Source organism: Pezoporus occidentalis, unplaced genomic scaffold (genome assembly GCF_034315485.1).
Source record: "Pezoporus occidentalis ecotype Australia unplaced genomic scaffold, CSIRO_AGI_Poc_V1 ctg6, whole genome shotgun sequence".
In the NCBI taxonomy this organism is placed as follows: domain Eukaryota; kingdom Metazoa; phylum Chordata; class Aves; order Psittaciformes; family Psittacidae; genus Pezoporus; species Pezoporus occidentalis.
Genome location: NW_026915943.1, coordinates 2,007,655 through 2,025,200, shown reverse-complemented (window position 1 = coordinate 2,025,200; position 17,546 = coordinate 2,007,655). Strand labels below are relative to the sequence as shown.

General features: G+C 51.0%; 1 protein-coding gene across 3 annotated transcripts in view; it reads left to right on the top strand.

Moving 5' to 3' along the window:
* Positions 1 to 4,364: 4,364 nt before the first annotated feature.
* GDPD4 (glycerophosphodiester phosphodiesterase domain containing 4) overlaps positions 4,365 to 17,546 on the top strand; it is a 37,508-nt gene continuing 24,326 nt past the window's right edge. For all 3 annotated transcript variants that reach the window (XM_062639174.1, XM_062639175.1, XM_062639172.1), the window contains exon 1: positions 4,365 to 4,624. The gene's annotated coding sequence lies outside the window, so the exon portion shown is untranslated. The remainder of the gene's footprint in view (positions 4,625 to 17,546) is intronic.

Here is a 17,546-nt window from a genome sequence, read left to right as displayed (position 1 = left end):
CTCTGGGGGTGCAGCCCAGCACACAGGGGGGTTCTGGGCTCAAGCGCTCACTGAAGCCGGGTCATGGGGAGCTTCTCCTCACCCAACACCCCAAGTCCTCCTCAGGCTGCTCCATCCGGTCTCCCCAGCAGGGCACCGCCTGGGCTCTCCCGCAGCTCCTTCCCCATTCCCGGCCCTGCAGTGCCCTCTCCCGGGAGCTGCCCGCGGGATCGCTTCCCCTCGCACCGCTCGGTGCCCGTGGGCAGCGCCCGGAGGAACCTTCCCGTGTTTCTCGAGGCGGATGCGCGCTGCGGGCAGGCAGCGGTGAGGAGGTGGCTGTGACCCGGGATGCGCGCTGGGCTCTCTGCGATGCGGACTGAAGGCTGGACCGCCCTCACCGCAGCAATGGGGACGTGACCCAGGACCCATAGAACGGTTTGGGTTTAAGTGACCTTAAAGCTCATCCAGTTCCATCCCCCTGCCATGGGCAGGGAACAGCCTCTGGTTTCTTACCAAGGCTTCTCCTTGGGGCTCAACTGGCGGGGGGGGGGGGCAGGGAGATGTGGGGCAAGCTGCTCCCCCAGCCCCACTCCTTTTCATCCTCCAAGCTCATGGCTGCAGGAATGGGGATTCCCTAAGGAGAAGCATACCCTGCTTGCTTAAACCATGGCAGATGGCCATGAAATGTGGAAGAAGGGTGAGATCCATCTCTCTCCCTATGTACAGCGCTGTATCAACTGGTCCATGGTGCCAGCAGCACCCAGCCCTGCCATGGAGAGCAGGCAGCAGAGCTGCTGCAGCAACGGGTGCAAAGAGGCACAGAGTTTGTTGCTGCTGCTTTGAAGGGTGGTGTGGAAGGTCTTCATCCACACAGCACAGCTTGGTGTTGTGCTGGTTCCCCATGGTCAGGCTGCGGGATGAGTCCCTCTGGTCCCCCCTCCCTGCCTGCCCGAGGGATGCAGCTCGCTCCAAAGTGATGCTCAGAGCCCTTCTCTGAGCCACAGGACCCAGTGGGGATTGCCTGGCAGTTTCCCTGCCTGGGTTGATGTTTTGAGCTCATATTCTGATGCTTGGGGTCAGTTTTGTACCTGGTGGGATGTGAACCCCAGCAGGAAGTGCTGGTCCTTGGCGCATCTCAATGGGCTTCGCACCATGAGTCACTCGGGAAGGGACAGCAGCGTTTCTTGGGAGCAAAAGTGGGCTTAAAATAACTCTGTTCAAGCCAAGCAGCCTTGGAAGTGATGGCGAAGGAGTTATCCCAAGGTGCAGGAGCAGGATGAGGCCCTGGCTTCACTGGAGGCTCACCAGCATCCTGCAGACCTGCTGCTCCCCGTTTGCATGGTGCCTCTCTTCACCCTGTTTCCCCACACCAGCACTTGTTGGGGAATGATGCTTTCCCTCGTTTTTGATGTTTCAAAGCTGTGTGCTAAAGGGTTCAGGCTGGGAGATGGGGAAAGACAAGCACAAACCTTGCAACCTCATCCTGTGGGGCCCAGCATGAAGTTGGGTTCATCTTTATACTTGGACATGCTGGATGTTGTGGGTCTGGAGGCTTTTCTGCTCCTTTATGATGAGGCTTGAAGCTTTCAAAGGCCCATCCTCTGTGCTTCCAGCAATTGATGCTTCTGCTTCTTCTCACTGTAAGAGGGAAATGATGCTCACCCATGGCCATGAGGTCTGTGCCAGCACCCTGCAGTCCCCTAAGAGATCCAAGGCCTGGGTCAGTTTGGGTCACCTCCTCCTTCTCCCTTCACCTCCGTTATCATTCCTGGCAGTGCCAGCACCACAATCAGTGCTGTGTTTGGAGTTAACCTTGCAGGGATATCACTACCTCCATGAGTCACTTGCTCTCAAGGCTCTGCAGCAGCAACCATCTGGCAGGGAGGAGCAACATCCAAAGGGAACACAGCCGCTTCTTAGAATCATAGAATAGTTTGGGTTGGAAAGGACCTTAAGATCATCCAGTTCCAACCCCCTGCCATGGGCAGGGACACCTCACACTAAACCATGGCACCCAAGGCTCTGTCCAACCTGGCCTTGAACACTGCCAGGGATGGAGCATTCACAACCTCCTTGGGCAACCCATTCCAGAGCCTCAGCACCCTAACAGGAAAGAACTTCTGCCTTACCTCCAACCTGAACTTCCCCTGTTTCAGTTTGAACCCATCACCCCTTGTCCTATCACTACAGTCCCTAATGAAGAGTCCCTCCCCAGCATCCTTGTAGCCCCCTTCAGACACTGGAAGCTGCTCTGAGGTCTCCACGCAGCTTCTCCAGGCTCAACAGCCCCAGCTTTCCCAGCCCATCAAATGCTGCCAACTTGGACAGGACTCAGGATGGGGGGATGTGAACGTGTGTGTTTCCCCATGAGATACTCATCCCATGGCAGGCCATGGGCAGGGATCCCATCCCCACTCCCTGTTCGTGCCATTCTCCCCTTGCTTTTATCTTCTCCTGACACAAACAGGGGCAAAACTCAACTGGGTTCAAGGCTGAGCTGCCCTGCTGATAGCCTTGGGATGGGTTTGCTCAGCACCAGTCCCCTGCAGGAATGCTCTTTATGGGCTCATAAACCCCAAGGCTGGGCTCGTCGGTGGCAGGGCTCCAGCAGATCCTCCATTGCCAGCAGGGCCAGGACGCTGACTGGGACATGGGGACACTGGGAGAGGGGCGAGATAAGCTGCTGAACTCTGAGCTGAAGATACTGCAGCCAGAGCAGCCTCTGCTCAGTGAGCCCTTTGCAAGGCGTCTGCAGGGCAAACCTCGCTGCTGGAGGCTTTGCAGCCCTATAGACAGAAGAAAGGAAACCCACGGTGTTATTTCAGGGCAGAGAACAGGGATTTGTGGGGTTTCTTTGCTTGTTGTGAGGCAGGGCTTTGGCTGCGTTTGAAATGGCCTCTTCCATTTGACCTCCATTGCAAGGAGCTTCTGTTGTGCTGCTGATGTCCTGTCCCCATGTCCCACACCTACCCCTTGGAGCTCATCCACTCCATGGATGGATGGAAGAAAGGCAGCCCAGGAGGAATGGGGTGAAGCCTCTATAGAAGGTACTTTGGGAAGCACTGGCCTTGCTGCTGGCTTCAAAGGCAAAGCAAAGCTTTGGGTCTCTCTATGCTCTCCACTACCCCCTAAACCTGGGCCACCCCATGCCATGCTCCCTTTGGTCCATGCTTCTTCAGGACCTTGGCATGGCCCCGTGATGGAGCCGGGCTCAACCCAGCCACCAATATATAAGGAGGAAAATCCAGTGCATCAACTCATGAGGTTAAAACTGCAAGGTAAAGGGGAAAGCTGCTCCCTGCATCTCCTCAGTGCCATCAGCCTTCCCAGTCCCACCTTTTCCTGCCCTATTTATCGGGTGTCCTTTATCAGACCTTAAAGCAAGTCATGGTTTTAGAGGCTGACAAATACCCCCTCTCTTGACTTCACTCCAGCTGAGTGTTACTTGGAATAGGATCAGCAATAAAACCAGTTGCTTCTACCTTCATACCTTGTGGTTCCTGCCTTCATTGGATATACCAAAAGGAGATGATGCTATTAGGATGCTAAGTCCTAAATTTAGGATTCTAAGGATTGGCACTACTGCTTTTAAACTGGGACTCTTACACATTGTCATTGGGTTTCAGTGTGAACCAGGCTGTCACCTCTGTAGCTCATCTTCTCATTTAAAGCTTCCCTTTGTACTGTAAGCTGCCAACCCCCTGCAGCTCCATCATTTCCACCCTGTCCTTCCCCTCTCTGTCTGCAAGGGCAGTTTGATGATTGTGCTTCCGAGGGATCCACCTTTTCATCCAACAGGACAAATCCCAATGGGAGAGACAGCAGGGATGAAAAGCCTGGTACAAGAGCAGTGATTCAGAGAGCTGGAGAGGCCGTTCCTTTAGCCTCTCATGCAGCAAAAGGCTTTTGAGGAGCAGGAGGAGCTTTGTTATGTCCCTTCCTGTCCTTAGAAACTTTATGGTGGGATTTTGCCTCTCTCAAAGGGGTTGGAACTGGATGATCTCAAGGTCCTCTCCAACGCTATCGATTCTAAGTCCAGGGAGCATTGGAGATTATAAAGCACAAACTGCTTTTGTTGTACTGACCTGCCCCATCTCCCCCTCCAAAGCAACTTATGCCTCTAATAGGATTTAGCTATTAAAGCTCAAAACCATGCAAAAGATAAGTAATACAAGCAGGTTTTGCAGCAGGGCTTGCTCAGGAATCCGGTGGAGGGGATTCCTACGGATCACAGCCGTGGAGGAGGTTTAAGAGTTTCAATTCTGAGAGTCAGCAACATCTTGCCTAAATCTTTGTGATATTCCTGTGTATCCCATCCTTTGGACACCTAATCCTGCCCAGGATCTGAATACAGCCTCCTCTGCTCTGGCTGGGTGAGGGATGGAGCAAACCCAGGTTCACTCAGCATCCGGAGCAGCTGCCTGCATCCCATGATGGGATTTGGGTATTTCCAGCCTCGGGGACTGGGTTTATTAAGCCCTTTTGGCCCCTCCTACTGTGGGAGGGACGGCTCCAGCAGCCTTTCTAATAGTGAGTGTCACACAGCAGTGACACCATTCGGGTCCTGGAGTGTCACAGTCAGAGGACACAGCAGCCCAAGTGCAGCAGACAGAGGATATAACCCCTGCATGTGCATCCTCACAAGGTAAGTGACTTCCTTCCCCTTTCCTAACTCCTAAGGATGCTCCTGTGTGGTGGAAAGCACCTCTGCCTCCTCTTCCCTGCCTGCCCTAAAAGTTAGCACGAAAGGGGAGGGATTTCTTTGCCTTTTCCTATTTTTCCTTTGGACTTTTGAGCGTGTTGGTTGGGATGCGACAGCAGGCGAGTGACCCGGATCCTGCCTGAGGGAAACAGCATGAAACAAAGCCCAAAGGGCCGGAGAATGGGGAGAAGTGGTAACAAAAAGGGGGTGATTTGGGAATGAGGGAAGTTTCTGGTGGTTTTTTTTTGGGGGGGAAGGAGAATGTGCTCAGCAGTCTGATTCACTCATGGGGTCTTCCTCGGATCAGTTGGCATTGACTTGTTGAGGGGACAAAGAGGAGCTGGGACGAGATGTGATGGTTGTGGGGTCTTCGTAGCCGGGGCGATGGTGGGAGGGAAACGGCAGCTGAGCATTTGCAATACTTGGAATAAAGGGCTGTTTCCATAGTAAAAGGGAGAAAGGAGCCTCTCTCTTTCTTCCCCCAAGCATGCCTGGCGTGTGACCGGGGAAGGCGGCTTGGGAACAAATAACCCAGGGAAGGGCAACATCTGGGAGCAGCTGTAAATAAGCAGGACCTGGTTGGGAAGGCTGGAAGCAGCCCTCTGGTCCAGCGTGTGTCCTGGTGCTGCACATCACCCTGGGGGTCCTGATGGGTGATTGGAGAGTGGATTGGTTCCCTGATCATAGAATGGTTTTGGGTGGAAAGGACCTTAAGATCATCCAGTTCCAACCCCTGCCATGGGCAGGGACGCCTCACCACGTTGTAGATGAAAGCAGGATTAAGCCCTCACTTTGGTCTGTTGCTGTTGTCCAAATTCCACATTATTTATAGGAATAACCATAATATAGCATTGGAATGGGGGAATTTTCACTCCTAGGAAAGGCTGAGTTTTAATTCAGGGTCAGACACTCAGCTTATGTGAACGTGGGGAGCAGCATGAGGCCAACTTTGGGTTGGATTGTGCTAACCTGGATGAGCTGGGAAGTCCAGCCCGTGGTGCACAGCACCTCCTCTTCACTTATACCCTCTCATTGGGAATCCTGATCTCTCTATAGCATCTCCCAGGACTCATCCTCCAGCATACGAGACCGAGTGGAAGGGCAAGAGAGAATGGAAAGAACTTCCTAAAGCTGCTCAAAGCTTTTCAGCTGCATTTAGGGAAATAATAGTTAAAAAGAAGCATAAAATATCATGGGACCAGCTGGATTTTAATTAATAAAAGTGTTCTGCATGTGAAGGGAGCCAAAGCTGTCGCTTCCTTTCCAACTTTGCTATGGAAATGATTAGAAGTTGGGTAAGATTTCCAGGGCAATTCGAAGTCTTTGCAGGGAAATGCAAGGCTGGGTTTCATGACCAGTCCTGTGACTTTCTTATGCCACAACTGGCATTATTGGACTTACTGGACTGAGGAGGTGACTGAATGGTGTCTTTTGAGCTTTGTATTTGTTTCTGGTGAGGAAAACGCAGTTCTGTTGAGTTTGGTGGTCGCAGCTTGGGGCGAGCCTACCTGCTGCTCACAAAGTGCCCCTGTTACAAGTCGCAACCCTAGAGTCCTGCTTAGCGTGATGAAGTCCCATCGTGATGAGGTGCTCCTCGTTTCCTTGCCATGTGAGAGCCCAGAAGCCCTCCTTCAGGCAAACACTTCTTGTTGTGTGCAATCAATGGCTTCAGAAGTGCCCATCAGCTGAGACACGTGTGCTCCTGCCTCCTCGCAGCCTGAAGCGCATCCTGCCCCGTGGCAAAGTCCCAGCTCAGTGGCTTTGAGTGCGGGACAGCTTTGCAGTGATTGATTCCTACAGACTGGAATGCTCTGTGTGTGTGCAGCAATAAGCTTGGCTTCGGTCCAGACCTCGGTCTTGGGATCATTGAAAGGAGGTCTGCACCTGGTCTTGGAGTGACCACCTATGGTTTGGCTTATAGAGCATCAATGTGCTGTGTGCTAAATGGGGGTCTTGGGGTACCTTTCAGAAGGGCAGATGGGATAAGAAGTTGGGAATTTTGGGCTCCAGATCTTACTGGAAGTAAAGGAAGGGAAGCCAGTGTGGGTAGAACAGCTTGCAGACAGGACCTGTGGTGCACCCTGGTACATGCCTTCCTAGCAGGATGAGCCCTGAGGGCAGCACAAGCTTGGCTCCATGTCACAACATCTGTTCCAGCTGTGGGCACCTTGTGTGAGAGCCAAGCAGCCTGCCTGAAGGTGCTCGTCTCTTCAGCATCTTGTCCTCATCCTGATCTTCATGTGCTGGGCACTGCTGTCACAGCAGGGTTCAAGGAGGACCCATGGCTGGCTGATTGATGGTGGCTGAGGGGCTGGTGTTTTATAAGGTCCCAGTAAATGGAGGGTGGCCTTGGCTCATGTCGCCTGTGACTCTCTTCGTACACAGGACGTTGGCATCTGGTGCATTTATAAAAGCAGGGAAGAAGAAACAGTGATAGATAGAGCCACAGAACCACGGAATTCCAGGTTAGAAAGACCTCAAGGATCATCTGCTCCAACCTTTCTTGGCAAAGCATGACCTAGGCATGATGTCCATCACCCTGTCCAGCCCATCCTTAACAGTGTCCAGCACTGGGGAGTCACCGCTTCCTTGGGGAGATCATTCCAATGGTTGATTGTTCCCAGTGTGGAAAATCTCTTCTTGTGCCCAACTGGAATCTCCCCAGGAGTAACTTGTGCCCATCACCCCTCGTCTTTCCCTTGTGACTGTTAAGAGAGAGTCTCCATCTTCTTTGTAGACACCCTTTAACTACTGGAACAACACATAACCGGATGCTGGAACAATGAGTAAGTGGGTGCTTCAGGGGGTTGAACAGACTGAACATGCTCACATCCTGGTCTCGTACTGTCCTGTTCTCCTGCCATTTGCCTTGCCTTTGTGCTGTCCCCAGGGAAGATGCTGTGTGAAGCGTGATGAGGACCTGCTCTCAGGGTCAGGATGGCCTCTCCATGCTCCTGGCCCACGTGCTTTCTGCTGGTTGGGCTGCTGTAGTGCCTGTGTAGCTGTAGCAAGGCAGAGATGAGGAGCCCTGTCCTGGGAGTCATTCAGCGCAGGTCTGGTGCTAAGGGAAGGCTCCTGGGGCCGCCACAGTGTGAAAGCTCTTTTCTTTAGGTGACAAGAGCAAGAAATTAACCATGGAACTACATGGTCTTAAGGTCCTTTCCAACCCTAACTATTCTATGATTCTATGATTCTGTGATTCTATGGTTCTATGATAGTGATACTCTATAATAGCAGCAGGCAGGGAGATAGATAAGGCAGCATTTGGTAGGTAGAATGTGCCCACGTGTGAATGAGGTTGTGGCTGCTGCCCATGGGGGCACTTTTGATTCCACTTGGATGCAAAATGAAAGCAGGACGTATCTACAAGCAGGGCAGAGCACGGGAGCAGGCTGAAGCATCGCCGTGTGCCTGCACGCTGCTGGAGCCTCACTGCTTGTGGAGAAATGCTTTGGAGCCGGTCCCTTCCTTGCTCTCCCGCTTCATTTCCTCTGTTCTCCAACGTGACTGTGAGCAATCCCTTGTTTCTCCAGCCTCCATCTGCTCTAATTGGGCTGGAAGCCCCTGAAAGGTTTTCAATGCCTGAGATACTCATCCAGCACTGAGCCTCTGTGACAAGCACAGGTGAGGTCCTCTCTGCTCCCGTGGCCCTGGCTGCTGCCCCCGGTTCAGTCCCATCCTTTCAGCAGCAGCTCTTAATCACTGAGCTGGTTTTGGAAGGGCTCCAGGGTCGGAAAAGTGGGAAAAGGAATCACTTCTTAAAGGACTTCTTACTTCTGAAGATGTACTTGCTGCAGGTTAACCTTTGCTCTGTGATTGCTTTGATCGATTCATGCTCCTCACAGCAGTCAGAGGGGTTCTGTGGGGTCATGGTGGTTCCTCTCTTAAGTGTTCTTTTTCCCTGCAAAGCTCTTTTGGTTGAGGGAAACCTGGTTCTTGCAAGAAATGCAAGTGAATTGTTGGAGGGAATCCAGAGGAGGCCACGAGGATGCTCAGGGGCTGGAGCAGCTCCTGTATGGAGCCAGGCTGAGAAAGTTGGGGCTGTTCAGCCTGGAGAAGAGAAGCTGCGTGGAGACCTCAGAGCAGCTTCCAGTGTCTGAAGGGGGCTACAAGGATGCTGGGGAGGGACTCTTCATTAGGGACTGTAGTGATAGGACAAGGGGTGATGGGTTCAAACTGAAACAGGGGAAGTTCAGGTTAGATCTAAGGCAGAAGCTCTTCCCTGTGAAGGTGCTGAGGCGCTGGCACAGGGTGCCCAGAGAAGCTGTGGCTGCCCCATCCCTGGCAGTGTTCAAGGCCAGGTTGGACACAGGGGCTTGGAGCAAGCTGCTCTAGTGGAAGGGGTCCCTGCCTGTTGCAGAGGGTTGGAACTGGATGAGCTTTAAGGTCCCTTCCAACCTAAACCAGTCTGGGGTTCTATGAGTCACACCAACCCTTTTGCCTTCTCCATCTCTCAGATTATCCATCTTTCTGCTTTACCACTGTGGCTTCTTACTTCCCTTCCTGGTTTGCAACCTGCTACCAAGTTAAACCTGTCCCATATTCCTCTGCAATCCATGGTGAATCCTGGTTTTGGGGTTGATATTGGTCCTTCTGTGAGAATGACGCACTACGGGGTTGGGAAGTCTTGCCCTCAATAAGTCTGTTGGTGTCTTCCATGGGGTCCTACCCAGGGGACCATCTGTGGTCCCATTGACTGCTTCATGTAACTCCATGTAGAGTCCTTCTGTGGCTGCCCTTTGTACAGCAGCAGAGATAGACCCACAGCCAAGGGGGAAACACCCCCCTGGCCGTGGTGGCCTTGTCCTGTCCATGCTGCTGGCTGAGTGACAGCGAGCATCCCTGATCACCTCTGTTCCCTGTGGAGAAAGGGATGAGAGGCAAGTGGCCAAACCCACTGTTTGGAAAGAGGTACCCAGTGGGATGGAAGGAGGTGAAACACAACCTATAGGTGAGAAGGGATTTAACTAAGATCCAGAGAACGTTATCATCTGGAAGTGCCCCCGATGGCTGGTGTCAGGAGTGTTTCTATTGGGCATCATGCCGGCTCCTGGCACCGAGCTGGTTCATGTTTGTCACTGCCAGATGCAACCACAGAGCCCTCATGCCAGGCACAGATACCCAGGTTCGGTTTCCAGCACTGAGGAGCTGAGCTAAGCAGGACAAGGTCTATGGTGTGCTTGGCGGTGCCTGGTTTTCCCTAATCCTGGAAAACACTTCCCACATCTCATTAGCTGATGTTTGCCTGGTCTGACCTTTTCTATGGGGGTGGTTTCCAGGTAGCCATGGGCTTTGGTGCCCACATCAAGGCAGATTGTGAAGCCCAGGATGTGGAAGTTCCTTGAAGGTGAGCTGGAATGGTTATAAGGCTGAATTGGGCTTGCTGGGGTTGAGTGATGGATGCTCCTTCATCTTGTATTTAGGCTTCAGCCTGGCACTCTGGACACTTGTGGGACAGTTCATCTGGCCTATATAGCCCCTGGATGAGCTGAGTTGTGCCCATTTCTCTCCACTGGCTCTAATGGGAGCTCAGGGTGACCCCTCAAACACAAACAACACGAGTCCAACCACTCTTTCAATAAGGCCAAGGGAGGATGGGAACACCAACCCCAAGCTTTGCAATGAGATCAATGACTCCCTTCCTCCAGGCTGCTGGGATGTGAGTGCTGCTGGGTGCTGCTGGATATCCTGGGCCCTGAGGAGGTCCATCAAGGTCCTGCCTATGGGTTGTCTACACTGATCTTCCTGCCTTGATAAGCAGCCCCATGGATCACCAGCACGTGGATGCAGTCCTCATCTGCTGCTCTTGTTGCACTGTTGGCACAGCCTGAAGTTGGAGAACTGAGGCTCTGGGTGATGGCTCTGCTGCATCCATACGTTGCTGTTGGGTCAGGGGATTTGAGCATGGATCCTGTGTGTCAAACAATCCTTTTGCCCTCAAATGGGCTTAACAGTTTTCTGCAGGGAAGTGTTAGTGTTTAATTACCTATAAGGGATTGGATTTTCCTTTGGGAGCAGCAGAATCCCACTCTTGGGATGCAAACTGAGCCAGCCCTGATGCATTTGGACACTGTACATAACTAAACAGAGAAACCTCCAACTGCTGGCACTGAAAACATCCTTTACTCCCTTTTCCTCCCTCCTTACAGGGGTGTTTTGCTCCAAGGATTGAACTTTAACACCCGCAGCCAGCACTGGGGGCTTCATTGTGGTGCCCCTGCCCTTTGTTTGTGTTGAATAACGCAGCGTATGTGATCCACAAACCTCTTTTCTTCCCTTCTTTTGGCTGATGGACAAAGTCTTCCCCTGGGCACGATGCTCGTGGCAGCGTGTTGCCCTTGGTGGGGCTATGGGGCTGCAGAGGGTCCCTCACATCCCATTCTCCTCGTCTCCCCTTAAGAGCAGGGCACAAAGAGCTGCTTAGGCATTCACAGGAGCAGAGAGGGACCCGAGCCAGGGCATGCTGGATTGCACACAGTAGGATTTATCTTCAAAGAAATATTTCCCCCCTTTCTAAGCTCCTTTTTTTTCCCCTCTAAAAGGGATTTATTCCTCCTCTTTCCCTTCCCCCAGACAGGCTTTGAGATGTGGAATCACTTTTTGCCTCCCCATAGTGGCTTTTCAATGAGGGGAGAGTGACTTCTCAGAAAGCCGATGGCCACCCAGGGCTGTGCCCTGTGTGCTGCATGGGGCTGAGCTGAGCGTGGCTGCACCCATCAGTGCAGGTGATGTGCATCCACGAGCGGACAAAACTCTTCCTTTCTCCCATTGACCATGCTGAAGCGTAGGGAGCATCATTTCACCCCAAATTAGTCAGGCTGAGTCTCTATTTTCAGGCTTGACCTGGTGTATGAGCTCATTGATGCTCCTGATTCCCTCTTTGGATGGGCAGAATGACACCTAGACATGGACATCTCACTGCTGCCTGCTGGGACCAACATCTGCATGGGTGGTGGGTGCTCACAGTTGGAAAGATGCTGTTCTTGATCCTTTTGGGGCTAATTTCTGCCTTGACAGTGCTCAGAGGAAGGATGCCAGCTTCCCCAAAGGGCTGGTTGTCCTTATAGCAGGGGGAATCCAAGACTGAGCTAAGGAGGGTTACAAGCCAAGCTTAGGGGTTATATATCAGCTATATGGAGGAGCTCAGGATCAAAACCCGAGGGAAGACCCTGCTGATGGTTCTGGCACCAACAGGACCAAAGCTACCTTTGTGTTGTGCCTATTTTCATGATGCTGGGAAAGTGCCCATGCACCCAAGAACACTTTGATCGGAGCTTTCTCATGCCTGGAGCCACATGAATACACCCAGGGAAAGCAAGACTTGAAAACACATCATCTGGGCCACTTCATATAGGTGGGTATCTTCTTTTTAAATTAGAATTCTGATATGCCAGAGTTTTTAAGGCTCTTTTATGGCCAAACTGGGCCCTCTCCACATTTTAGTGAGGAGGAAAACATGGAAAACAGACATGGAAGTACAAAAACCTGCTGTGTTCGGGTCAGCGTTTGATGGCAGAGGTTGGGATTGCTTTGCTATCCACAGCCAGAATCTACTCCATTTCCATCTATAAAGCTGAGAATCGTTGTTACTGACTGGGGCTAGGAGGACACCTTGGGTCGGATATGGGTAACCCTTTCCTTTCCCTGTAACTGGAGCATCCTTGGGACCATGGAGATCCAGGTTTGGCCTCATGTCTTACCTTTAGACGCCAGGTCACCAGAGCAGAGTCTTCTGTGATGGGGATAAGCCCCTCTGCAACCCTAATAGATGCAGGATTTGGGCTGTATTTGTATTGATTTGTTTGAAATGGGCTTGATTATTTGGTCTGTTCAAAGTGTGGTGGCATATAACAAAACACAGGCCATTAACCTTGGTTTAAACCTCTCCATAGCTCTGGAAACCACAGCCATTGCATGTTGGAGGTGTACTACATCAAATGAAACGGAGAAACGTAGTCCCTGCAGCCATAGGAGCAGTTATTCCTTGTTAAACCCTTTTACTTCCACATTCATTCCTTGTTTCCTGCATCAAAACCCATTTATTCTTTGTGCTAAAGGCTGCGTTCTTCCACCTTAAAGCCAATCAATTCATGAGACATCCTTTGCACGTGTTTGTCCCAGGCTGCACATACACCCTGGGATCCCACACATGAGTAAGGTATAATTAGGGCTTATCAAGGAAACTGTTGAATGTCTTAGTGATAAATTGTAATTATGGGCTGCCAGGGAAAGGAAATTATACATATTCCCTCTCATAGGGGGATTATGACCAGCTTTATTTCATTTGATCCTGCTTTCTTTCCTGTGTTAAACCTCATTAGTTCCCTGAAAGAAACTGGAGGAAGGTGATGGTGAAATAAGAGGTCCAAGGCTGTGATCCAGAGCTTTAGGCAGGCTCTATAGAGTGGAAATGCAGGGTTAAGGGATGCTCTTTGTTGAGCTTTTCTGGCCAGTGGCAAGATCTGCGTGCAGCTCGTGGTGATGGTGATCAACCAGCAGCTTGCCAAGAGATTGATCCTGCTCCTTTACATCTGGTGTGATGCTGTGAAAGACTCCAAGGTGGAAGGGCAGGAAATGATGCCTCACAAAGAGGTGGGATGGCACCAGCGATGTCCATGCAAGAGAGCTGCAGGTGCTGGAGAGGCTCAACTCGGGCTCAAGGTACATCTTCCACCAAGCACTGCTTTCTCTCCAGATCCCTTGGAAATGGCTCTATGGGCAAAGTGGATATCACTCCCATCTGCTGCCTTCCCACACCATCAAGGAGCTCAGGGCAAGCTGGCCATGCTCAGGTACTGAGGAATGACCATCTCCACATCCCTCACGAAAGTTGGGGCTGTTCAGCCTGGAGAAGAGAAGCTGCATGGAGACCTCAGAGCAGCTTCCAGTGTCTGAAGGGGGGCTATAGGGATGCTGGGGAGGGACTCTTCATCAGGGACTGTAGTGATAGGACAAGGGGTGATGGGTTCAAACTGAAACAGGGGAAGTTTAGATTGGATATAAGGCAGAAGTTCTTTACTGTGAGGGTGCTGAGGCACTGGAATGGGTTGCCCAGGGAGGTTGTGAATGCTCCATCCCTGGCTGTGTTCAAGACCAGGTTGGACAGAGCCTTGGGTGACATGGTTTGGTAAGAGGTGTCTCTGCCCATGGCAGGGGGGTTGGCACTGGATGATCTTAAGGTCCTTTCCAACCCAAACTATTCTATGATTCTATGTCTTCTGGTACCCATGTAATGTTTTTTCCAACTCTCTTCTTGCAGTGAACACTGTGAAGGGTGTTTGCAACACCTGGAAAGGTCCCTGCACCCAACTGCCCATACATTATAGGATGCTGTGTTGGAGAAAGCTGGGTAGATGCAGGGGAAAGGAAAGAAATACCTCAAAACCCCAAGGAAAAAGCTATAGGACAATGCCAAATCTGGCTGCTGTTCCTGTTTAAGCCCTGAAGGGTGAATGCCCCAGCTCTAAAGCACCAAGAAAGACAAGGGGTTTGCTCCTTGCTTGTACGCTGGCCTCTCCATCGAGCTCCTCTTGCAGCACCTTCTGATTTCAGGCTGTGTGGCTGAATGTATCCTGCTTTTTCTGTCCTTCTCTTTCCTCCATCATCCCTCTGGGCTATTTCTCATGCTTTTCCTAACTCTCTGTCAAGCAGTTGGAAATGAGCAGCCCTGTGCAAGTGCCTGTGATTACAGGGACTCTTATCTGCGAGCAAGCAAAGTCTCTGCAAGGGGAAGACCTGAGGGCTCTTGGGTTTATGGAGCTGAAAAACATACACACGTTACTGCTTTCATGGCTCACTTGCCAAGGACTCCTAAACTTTGCTCTCCTGATTCGTGTTTTCCTGCTTGCTCTTTGCTCCCGTGGCTTTCCCAGTGAATGGGTTCATGTTTGTGTTTCCCTCCTCTATCCATTTACTTTTGCCTGATGAGGAAGCATTGCATCTTAGGAGCACTGCTTCAGACCTGGATGAAAGCACTGTCAGGTCTCTTGCTACATCCTGGCACTGGCTGAAGTGCTCCAGATCCTAACACAGATCTGGCTTTTGGCCTCTGCATCCTCCATATGTTGTGGTATTATTCACCCCTTTAGGTGGTTGTTGGGTCCAGATGTTGGGATATTACCTCTGTTAGGATCAGATGCCTGTGAGCTCAAATGTTGCAGTGTTTGATGTAGTCCGAAGCATTGCAGATTCAGATATTAGTAGGGATGTTATTATGGCTTTTGAATGCCCCATCACAGCTGTAGCAGGAGGGTGGTGCTTTGTGAGCAGGGGTGAAACCATGGGATGGAGGCTCATGGAGAGCCTGCAGGGTGGCTCAGATGTAAAGAGGGAGCTTGCATTAAGTTAAACAGAATTAGGTGCACCTGAAGGAAGGAAGCCAGGAGAAGATGTGAAGGTAAGAGGGAAGGAGTGATGCCTGTGTGGAAAGGCACAGATGAAGAGGAGAAAGGAGTGCTTGGAGCTCTGAGTGCATTTTGAGCTGAGAAGGATGTTTCTGGCTGTCCTTGTCTTTGTCTTCCCTTCCTTACCCTCACATGGGACTTGTCACCTCTAAGAGGGATTTCTTCTGGAGTTGCCACTGGAGCATTTGCTGATACCAGCAACGGCACAGTGTAAATGCATTGTAGGTCCCTGCAGAGCTGCACTCTTAGGAAGAGTGAAGTAGCCCAAATATTTGGTGAGCTGTCCCTGATGCATAATGCTGTGATGCTTAAAGCTGAAAACACCGTTCCCTTGCTGCAGGGAGTGAGTCCAGGGTGAATTAAGCATTCAGAAGATGAGACCGGATGGTGTTTGATACCTGAGACACACTGGATGCTCCAGGTATTGAGTAGCCTGTGCTATGGGTGAACAGGTCTGCCTGGAGAGGCTGTGGCTTGTTCACCACATCCTCGTACCGCTACCGTGCGCCAAACCCCATGGGAAATGCAAGGAAAATCCCAAATAGCAGGTGACTGTTGATATCTGGGGAGAGGAAAACATGAACGACAAAGAAAGACCCCAAAAGGTGAGGTTGTTCAGGCTAGAGAAGGCTTAAGGGGAGATGCCCAAATGTAAGTATGTGAAATATGTAAGGGAGGAAAAGTTTAAGCTGTTCCCTACATCCACCATGAGCAGGGCATGAAGGAATGTGCTTAAGATGTACAATGGGAGGCTAGGCATGGGGGGAAAACCCCCCAGCTCTTAACAGTAAGCTAGTTAGGACTGGATTAGCCTGTCTTTGGGGCTGGTGGGATCTCCATCACTGAAGGATAGATAACACTTAGATTTAACACTTAATGTGCAGCTGTAGCCAGCCAGATGGAGCTGACAGTGTTTGGAGGTCTCTGTAATCTCTGTTTTCCTGTCCAATCCTGTGTGCTCATAGGTAAATATTGACCACACCAGGAATGTGAGTAACAAACCTCATGGCCCTTTGCCAGCAAAACTGTTGGGTTTGGTCCAGTGCCCTGAATTCCTGTCACTGAAGGAGGAGGGTTGGGCAAAAGGTGCTGTGACAGGGGAACTAAACACATAGCTTAGGGATCCTTGTAAGAGGTAACAAATACTGCAACCCCATGGCATGGGTTGGTGAGAGCTCTGAAGGTTCAAATGTGTTCAAAAGAGGTGGCTGGGGTCACTTGGGAACTGCAGGGTTTATGCCAGCTGATGGGGACAGCAGGATCATATATACATGTCATGTACACCACTTGCCAATGGCATAATGCCCACGTCCCCCATCTGTGCCCTGGGTAATCCAAGAGCAGGATCGCACCTTGCCACATGAGATTGGCATCAATTTTTCACTATGGGGTGACCTGCTGGTGCCAGGATCCGATACTGCTGAGCTGCTAGGGGTGGCTTGACCCCACTGTAGCCAAGAGACTCCCTGTGACTTTGCTGGATGGGGAGACACGTCTGTCTCAGGAAGGCATTCGGGGCATGGCGCACTTGGGCGCTGCTTAATTCATAGTGGTCCAAACTGAACCCCCTTTTGTCTCACTTCCATCCTTTATCCTTGCACTCCAGCTGCCAGCAGGCTGGGACATTTGGGAAGGGCTTTAGGGATGCAACATTTCAGTTTTAACTTGCTCCTTACGGCTCTGTTTTGCTTGTGCTTTCTGCAAACTGAGCTGGGTATTTTGGAAGCATCAATGAGCAAGGATTTATCCATTTAAAGATACACTGGTCTCTGACTTACAAATTATGTATGTGTGCCTTTCATCCATGCATATAGTGCAGCAAACAGTTCAGTCTTGTCCTTGAACGACTGTTATCAGATAAATCAGGGAAACCGGGTGTCTTAAGCTGGGACTTGGCAGCAAACAGGCTTGGGTTTGAATATAGAATCATAGAATGGTTTGGGTTGGAAAGGACCTTAAGATCATCCAGTTGGCATGGGCAGGGACACCTTGACACTAAATCATGTCGTGGTTGGTATGGACTCAAGGATACAATGGCACTTTATAATGCAACAGAAAACATCTCTGGCTATCTCTGTATTAGAGTGATGGATAATGGTGCTTCTCGGACACACAGGACTTTTTGCTTCTAAATCTGTCCTTGCAGTATTTGTAGTGCCCTGCTGGGCAAAGGCCTCCTTGCTGGCACAAACCCCTGTGCTGTTTGCTTCACTGTTAACTACATTGGTTGCAGTTTACCACCAGGTTATTCCTTTAAATGCTTCATTATGAAGAGACCCTGTTTGTGTGCAGATCCTGTTTGTGTGCATCTTTACTGCTTCTCTCTCTACCCCTGAAAACCCGTGCCACATAAAGCTATTCCAGTCAGGAAACAGTTTGTTCTGAAGGGATCAGACCATGCAGTGGTGTAGTTTTGCCAGGATAAGAGCTGTGAACCTGGAGGGTTTTAGTCCCTTTCCTAC